This window comes from Piliocolobus tephrosceles, chromosome 16, assembly GCF_002776525.5.
Source record: "Piliocolobus tephrosceles isolate RC106 chromosome 16, ASM277652v3, whole genome shotgun sequence".
NCBI lineage: Eukaryota > Metazoa > Chordata > Mammalia > Primates > Cercopithecidae > Piliocolobus > Piliocolobus tephrosceles.
The window spans coordinates 63,844,227-63,853,817 of NC_045449.1; positions in this window are offsets into that span (position 1 = coordinate 63,844,227).

Consider the following 9,591-nt stretch of genomic DNA (forward strand, 5'->3'; position numbering starts at 1 on the left):
GAGAATCTCTGGAGGTCACTTTGGAGGCTGGCTATCGAAAATATTTGTGTCAATTTTAATCTATTTTAAAATCGGATATTATTTTCTTTTGCAAAATAGTTCTTTCCCAATTCCCCCATAATAGCAAGTGGGGCACTAATCTAGGTTTTAATAAAGGTATTGTCATTAATCTTCCAGGTGCAGAGTAGTTGAGATCTGTCAAAATGGTTCACACCTCTCAATAATTATCATGTACAAAATTCTTATTATGCTCCATATAATCCTCACAATGATCCTTAGCTCAAAATAATGGATAGGGAATCGAGGCAAGAAAGGTTAATTAATTTGCCAAAGTTCACATGGTTAGTAAGAGCGTGAAGCAAATATAAATCCCAACTGAAATATCAGAGCCATATGGTGAGGTCAAGAAGACGGCAAGAAACAGGAGGCAAAAATAAATGGGAGAATTTGGAGTGCATTTCACAAAAGGACTATTACAAAGATGTACACAGGGTTAGAATCTATAGCAAAAGATACTTCAGTACCTGGAGCTAGGGAGAGAGGTAAAATGTAACTACCTTAGGGATGCAGGAATAAAACGATTGTAGGCACCTTTGATAGGAATTATAGACTTTATTAAAAAGACATAGTCCATATGAAATGTGTAGAGAGATAACTATTCTGATATCATTCTCCTCTCAACCATCCTGTGACTCCTCCTAGCCAAAAGCAACTAGAAATCAGAGGCAAGGAAGCCTTTGGATTCAGTATTCATATGGGTTAGGTAAAAAACAGTAGAGACTGGATCTGGAAATACTCAGCACATCCTCTGTTATCCACTCTTCTGTACACTTTTCAATCAGCTCAGCTAACTTCACAGTCCCGAATAGAATTAAAGAACTGAAGATCAGGGAGGATAATTCATAGATTAAAGTTTCTGAACTAGAATGTGGTCAAACCAACACTCAAATATAAGCATGAGGCTCCAAGAAACTTGGGGGCATTTTTTTGTAGTTCCAGCATATCCTTTACTAAGAGTCGGGCTCCTGGAGAAGACGGAGTAATCTAAAATTAGCCACAGTTATTTCAGACTTCAGTACTGTTTCCTGCTGCCATCATTGCTGTCACTGCCACCAACCTTCGCTTCATTTCCAAGTCAGTTGTAACGAGTGAGAAAATGTATTAGTGGGTCCATCTTAATACCGTGTGTGATCTAACAGTAGCCTTAGAGTTGGTGGATTGAGTAGGTTACACTAGTGAGGAGTGGTGACTAGTAATAAAGCCTTCCATTTGTAATACATTCTTTTTGTTCCATTGGCAAGTGTATAAAACTGTGGCTGGGGCTTGTTCCCAAATTCCAGATACCTAGCACAGTATCTGGTATATATTAAATGTTGATGAATGATTAAAGGAATGAATGAACAACCAAACAACTCCAGCTATATCTTCTCTCCAGCTTTCTTGGTCAGACCCTAGCTAGACCATAATGCTACCACCACTGCCACCATTATCATTATAATCATTTTAAATTATATTTGATGAGCCCAGAAAGGTTGAGGCTGCAGAGAATCTTGGCTGTGTCACTGCCCTTGAGCCTGGGTGACAGGGTGAAACCCAGTCTCAAAAAAACAAAAAATAAATAAATAAAATTATATCTGTGCACATATGAGACACCAGGTACTTTGCTAAGCACTTTGTGTTATGATCTTAATCATTTCTACAACTTTGTAAGGTTTATTACCTCTCTTTTGCAGATGGAGAAACTGAGATTTAGCAAAGTTAAATTAATTGCATAATATCACACACATAATAAGTGATGAAAATGGAATTTGAAGCCAGTTAGATTACCTCTAGAGCTTTCACACTGAACTACTCAACTGTTCTCTGTTCTCATCTCTGTTCCATGAGCTCATCCCTGACATTCAGGCGTAAATAATCGATTATCTAGGATGTATTCCTGTTTGTTATATTTCAAACTGTCACTCTTAGCATGGCCTTCCTCCTAATACTTTTTCTTCCCTCTGGAGAGTACCTCTCTCAACCTTTCTATTCTGTTTTGTTACTGAAGATTACTTGAATTATCCTTGGGTCTAAGGTCTCTTTTGAGCACAACACTGGACATTCTATAAACAATCTGAAGCACGAACCTCTAAATTCATCTTATTCTCCCAAGCTTCTAGATCACTTGGACCCAGCTTTCTTCTTTTCTATGGGCCTGGATCCCAGCATATTCCACATTCATGATTGCCGAAGGCATTTCAATAAGGGGCACTTTCTTGCTTACATTTTGTTTTGTTTTATTTTTTGTAAAACAATTTAAGAAATTAAAGCATCTGAAGAGATGAGAGAGAAAGTGCCTATACTATTGCTTTACTAGCCTGTTCATTTTCATGAAATTAGAATAAAGCATTGGTAGAATAATCTCCTCGAGAGTGTCTTAGTTACCAGAGCCAGACACATTTGCAAATGCCTACAGTTGATATACCTGTAGTTGAGTTTAGTAATCCTGAATTAAATTTGTTCATCACTGTAGTTGAATCTCTCCTTAGGAGAGAAAGAAAATATCATCAGTCTCCATGGCATCACATCTCTTTTTTTTTTTTTTTTTTTTGGCTTTTTATAGAATCAAACCCAATTTCCATTCCTCACAATGATTCAGGCTGTGTCTATACTACGCCAACACAACTGGTTAAAAAAGGGAAAAATTCAGTGTAATAATGGTAAAGTTTAGTTAACAAAAACCTAAATAAAGTAAAATTCTATCTATTTAGGAGTCCCTTAGAATTGAGACCTTCCAGATTCTTAGGGTTTTAACGTTAATATTAGACATATATACTTTAAAAATTCTATTTTTTTAGAAATCCTTCTAAAATGCTTAAAAGTTTTATATTACAATGATACTGAATATCAGACATCTTCAAATACAATACATTTCAATATGAAACATCTAGTGATACTAGATAAAACATAAGAACATAAGCAGATGTCAAAATTGAAAGGAAATCTAGAAACCATAGAATAAGCCTCTACTTACTGTTGGGATGACCTGAGAACTTGGGTTTAATGAACAAATTGGAAGAGAAGTCCTTGGGTCCATACAAGGTGGGGAGTTGGGTCTGACACCCTCAAATAAAATCTTTGAAGGATTACACCTTCACCGAGAGAGTACAATAGAAAGAGTCTGACCACCAGCAAAGGGATATGGCACAGCATCTTGCTTTCTCATATTGGCCCTAGATTGGAGGAAAGGGGACACAGAAAACTCTCCTCTGAGAGCTGATAACAATCACCTAACTCTAATGCGAATTTGGCATCCAAATTTATACTACTTGAAAGGTCCTAGAAACCACACGCCAAAAACCAAAATCAATATGTACGCGTGGATACACAGACAACACCCAGGTTAATGCCCCCGACAGAGGTTAAAACATTCTTCAGATGGGTGTTAAATCAGGCCACAAACATGAATCTCTTTCAAGCTAAGTAAGTAAATAACAAAAAATAGCAGAAAAACAAACAACAAAACAAACAAACAACATAAACTTTAGAACTTGCTACTGGAAGAATGACATATGGATCAGCAGCCTGGGCATCACTTGAGAGCTTGTTAGAAATGAATAATCGCTCATGCCTGTAATCCCAGCACTTTGGGAGGCCGAGGCAGGCAGATCACGAGGTCAGGAGATCGAGACCATCCTGGCTAACACGGTGAAACCCCATCTCTACTAAAAATACAAAAAATTAGCCAGGCGTGGTGACGGGTGCCTGTAGTCCCAGCTACTCGGGAGGCTGAGGTAGGAGAATGGCGTGAACCCGGGAGGCAGAGGTTGCAGTAAGCCGAGATCACACCACTGCACTCCAGCCTGGGTGACAGAGCGAGACTCCGACTTAAAAAAGAAAAAAAAAAATGAAGAATCTAGGACTTCCCTTAGACCTACTGAATCAAAATACTCACTTTCACGAGATGCTGCATAATTCAACTACAATCATCCCTCGATACACTGAAACACTGGTTTCCAGACCTCAATGTACCCAAGTCCATGAATATGCAAATTTCACAGTCAGCCCTGTGGAAGCTGTGGATATTAAAAATTGGCTCTCTATATGGGTTTGTCATCTTTTGAATGCTGTATTTTTAATCCACATTTGGTTAAAAAAAAGACTCATTGTATTAAGTGGGCCCACAGAGTTCAAGCTTGTATTGTTCAAGGGTAAACTGTGTACATTAAAGTTTAAATGCTGCCCAAGGAAACAAGTCACCACGGGCAAGATCTCGAATAAAGAACATATTAGACTTCCAAAAACCTTTAGTAGAGGAAATAATGAATGTGGACTAAAACATAAATACATTTAAAATTATTTGATAAAAAAAGATCTAAAATAGGTAAAACAGAACATGATAATATTGAAAAAAAAACTAACAAGATATACATAGAGAGAAATGGAAAGCATAGTTATTTAATAATAAACTCAGTATAAATTTTAAACACATAATAAGGCACAGCTGAAGAGAGAATTAGTGAACCAGAATGTAAATCTCAATAAATTATTTATAATGCAATACATACGGGCAAACTGTATAAAATATAAAAGAGAGATTAAGAGATACTAAGGATTGAATGAGAAGATCTAAGAAATGTTAAAAAGAAATTCTAAAAGGAGAGAAGAGGAAAAACATGGGGAAGGCAATCTTCACCTAGAAAATAAATAAGAACATTTCAGAATTGTTTACAGACCAAATTTTAGATTCTAGAATCACAATAGATATGAAGCAATATAAATAAAAATAAATTCACTATTAAATGATTAGTAAAGAAACAATAAAATCTCAAAGATGAAGAGAAGAACATCAAGAGAGAAAAAGAGAGGTTACCTACAAGGAAGGTTAATCATATGAATAGAAAATTTCTCAGCCTGGTACAGTGGCTCTCACTTGTAATCCCAGCACTTTGGGAGGCCAAGGTGGGAAGGTCACTTGAGGTAAGGAGTTTGAGACCAGCCTGGCCAACATGGTGAAACCCTGTCTCTAATAAAAATTTAAAAAATTAGCCAGGCATGTTGGTGCATACCTGCAATCCCAGCTACTTCGGAGGCTCAGGCAGGAGAATCACTTGGACCCGGGAGGTGGAGGTTGCAGTGAAGCTGAGATCATGCCACTGCACTCCAGCCTTGGTGACAGAGCAAGACTCCGCCTCAAAAAAAAAAAAAAAAAAAAGGAAAAGAAAAGAAAAGAAAATTTCTCAACAGATCAGAAGAGGACTATCTCTAAAATGAAAATAAATAAATAAATAAATAAATACATAAATACATAAATAAATAAAAACTCTCAACCTCAAATGTCATGTCCCATTAGGCACTAACTCCAAGATAAACACAAATATTTTTTTCAAACATTAAAGCCTGAGATTATTTACTACTAGCAAATGATACTAAATGACCCCTCAAGCCTTGCTGCAAACTGTGTCTCTTGGGCCAAGACCAGCAGTGTGGACATTATCTGAATGGTGTTAGAAATGCAGTATCTCAGGTCCCACCTAGCACTTCTCAAAGTTTCATGGCTGTAAGTCACCTAGTGATCTTGTTAATGTGGGGGTTTGTTTCCTTGTTTGTTTGTTTTCAGAGAAAGGATCTTGTTCTGTCATTCAGGCAGGAATTCAGTGGCACCATCACAGTTTACTGTCATTCAAAGTCTTGGGCTCAGGCAATCCTCTTGCCTTAGCCTTCCAAGTAGTGAAGACTACAGGCACACAACACCATGCCTGGATATTTTTTAAATTTTGTATGTGTGTTGCAGGGAGGGTGTCTCACTATCTTGCCCAGGCTGGTCTTGAACTCCTGGCCTCAAGGAATCATCTGCCTTGGCCTCCCAAAGCACTGGGATTATAGGTGTGATCCACCATGCCAAACCAGTTTCTAATTCAATAGATCTAGGTTGTGATATTTTTACATTTCCACTGAGCTCCCAGGTTATACCCATACTGTTGACCCAACCACCACATTTCAAGTAGCAAGACTACTTAGGAAGAAGGATAATGCATCCACCTGGAAAGAATTAATTACCAAGACAACCTGCTGAGAAAAGAGATGGTAAACATGTGGGTAAATCTAAACCAATGTGCACATAAAACAACAGCGAGTAATTTGATAGGTTAAGAAAAGCAATGCTCAAATAAAGTACTAGAAAACAATGATATTTAAGGTGAATATTGAAGATAATAAATAGTTTAAGGTCTTTATAATATAAGGGGGAATATTACTGATTGATCTTTAACTTTGTTAAGGAAAGAAAATATATTCTATATCTTTCAAAGCAATAAATGGTAAGTGTGTAATATACTTTATTAACTTTTTATTAACAGGTACTAGTTTATCTCACCCCACAATATTCCTTGAATTAAATATTTTTGCTGTTCACAACCCTGCTGCCCTTTGTGATTCTTTTTGTTTCTTTTCTCTTTAGTCTTGATTTTTAAGAAAATATAGTCTATAATAAATGCCTCCATTTCATCATTACCCACATCTTAAATCCATGCCATCTGGCTTCTTCCTTTAGTGCGTTAAAGAAAAAAACGAACAAACACAAAAAACACCCTTTTTTTTCTTTTTTTAGATGGAGTCTCACACTGTCACCCAGACTGGAGTGCAGTGGCGCAATCTCAGCTCACTGCAAGCTCCGCCTCCTGAAAAAGCCCTCATTTTTAACAATCACCACTGGCATCTTAGTTAAAACAAACAAAAACAAAAAAAATCCAACAGCTCATTCTTTGTTAATCCTTATCAGTTGTTCTAAAGTCTTTCTATTCATAGCGTAGTCTGTGGACCAGATCATTACTGCCGTCTAGGAGCTTGGTAGAAACGTAGACTCTCTAGACTTATCTCTGGTCTACGGAATTAGAATCTGTAGTTTAACAAGCTACCCAGGTCAGGTCATTCTTAGACACATTATTGTTGGAGAAGCACGCAGGTAAAATATTTGACATCGTCGATCACATACAAGTGTTAAAATTTTCTCTTATCTTCCACTTTCCTTATTGACTTCCTAATTTTTAAAAATTATCTCTAACTCATTCCCTCCTTTCATCACAAAAAAGCAGGTATTCTTCAAAGTCATTAGTTTGGCCCTTACTTTTACTCCTATTTTCTCCCTCTTGATAATCTGCTCCAGTTAATTACTTCCATTATTTTCTTAGAGAAGAATCACCTAGATTGCTTCTTAATAAAATTTCAGGGCCTCTCACTGGGGCTTCTAAACCAGCATATCCAGTTTGGGACCCAAGAATATTTATTTCTAAAAGACCTCCCCACACACACTACCAGATAATTCACATGCAGCCAGCACACACATTTTTATCTGGAAGCAGCACACACATTTTTATCTGGGAAGCAGTTGATTAAAAGGTAGTTCTAATGTAGGTCTCTAAAATTGACTGCTTCCTTAGTCATAGTAGGCTAGGTAGAAACAAACCCCCAAATACCATCAACTTAAAGAAAGAAAATCTTGTTTCTTGTTTGTTTGCTTGCTTCTGTCACAGTCCAGTACTGAAGATGGCAATGCCGCCCCTGGATGTGATTCAGGGATATGAATGTCTTCCTTTGTCGGGCTTTGTTTTCTCAATATACTTCACTTCCAATCATGTGAATTGTGCAGGAAGGAGAAAGAAGTAGAATGATGCGTAAGTTTTAACAACAGCTCTGGAAATGGTGTACCTTGCTTCTGCACCCATTCCTTGGGCACCGTGGTCACATGGCTGCAAATAGTGCAAAGCATGCTGGCAAGTGTGCCTTTTGTGTGCAACAAGGAGGAGCAGCTGGAACTGGTGAGCATCAGTTGGTCTTTCCCACACTGCTTAATCTTTGGTCTCACTCACCCTTCCAACTGTCCACAGGATCTATCTCCACTTGAATATTTGACTAGCATGAACAAGTGACTACATTTTCAAAAAAAGCAAACCCTGATACTCCATGCCCCACTTTCAGTTTAAACTTTCTCTTAAATGTATTAATATTACTTTTGCCATTGGCATCGCCCGTCTAGTCACAGAGGTTCAAAGCCTGGAGATATCATCCCCACTCCCTCACATGCCCACACTATCCATTTGCCAAGTCCTATTGCTTCTGTCTCCAAAATATTTCTTCCAACCTCCCACTCAGCCACATTCTAAGTGGCATTACTCAATTCTGGCCCATATTATCTCTTTCTTAAAGTATTCTTCTATTCCACGATGCAGAACACTCTTAGCCACCAATTCTCTTCTATGCTCTTTCCCCTATATGGCTCTACAATTCTCACTGGCTCTCTACTGACCTCCTTTGTACTTTATGAATATTACCTAACAATCCCACAGTGCAAATTAACTGCCAGGCACTGGGATAAGTACTTAACATGAAGAGAATGTTATTGTCATCTCTTTTTCAGGAATAGATAAATAAGCCTCAGGGGTAAAGTAATTTTCACTAGCTGGAAAACGAAGAGTAAGGATTTAAAATATGCATCCTAGTCCTCCCTTATCCATTGGTCATATGTTCCAAGACCCCTAGGGAAGTACCCTGAAGTCATTGAAGGTGGAAAATTCTCCCCTTTGTGGCTTTCCTCACTTTGTGATGTCAGTGTCTGTGTGCTGCTTGCTCCCTGAACTGATCTCCAAGGCAGAGGCCATGCCATATTTGTCTTTAAATTCTTAGTAGCTAACCCAGTGTTAATACAAAGCAAGAGCTAAATAAACATTTATTTATTGTTGACTTTGAAATGTTGAAAAAGTATTCCTAGTCTCTTGATTTACTTTAGAAATAAAAAATATTCTGTTTTTACTGTTTTTCTATTTGATAATATTGGGCTGCTGAAGAAAACTGACAATCAAACTGATTGCCTCTTTTTAAAATTATGAGTATTGCTATTCTTCATGACTCCTTTAACATACATAATAGTACTCTTATACATCTTTTTATATAACTTTAGTCTTCCATTAAAAGTTCATTCCATGTTTTTTTACCTTATCCCATTTCTATATATGTCTACAACAATTTTCTTCTGTCTCCCATGTCTTCAAATCGTCACTAGCACTTTCTAACTCCTCAGACAACCCATCAATCAACACATCCACTCTTTCTCTCTTAAAAACAAACAACTCTTCATCCTACTTATTGCCTCGAGCCTCTTCTTCCTTTACTCACCTGTTTCCTAGTAACAGTAACCTACACTATCTATAATCCTTCACAATGTCGTAAGGCTTTTATTCTATAAAGAACAAAACATTTTGAGTAACACTTATCTGAAAAACTGTTAAGGCTCACCCATTCAAAATGAAATTGATGGTTACACAAGAAAGAAACATTTCTAGTACAAGCTCTAAAACAAGCATTATTACATATTATCACAAAAGGGGGTGGAAAAATCTGTTAACCATGAGCAATGCTTAGGATTACAGTATGTCTATTACAGAATCAAATGCAGCCTTCTTGATTAAACTAGTTGTGTCATCAAGAAACACAAGAATAGTGTGCTGCTTTACATATACCCTTCACAACCCCATGTTCAGTGATGCCATATTGGTAGCAATAAATCACCCAAGAAAATTAGCAAACACTAAAAAATCTGTATTTGGTTGATTGTTT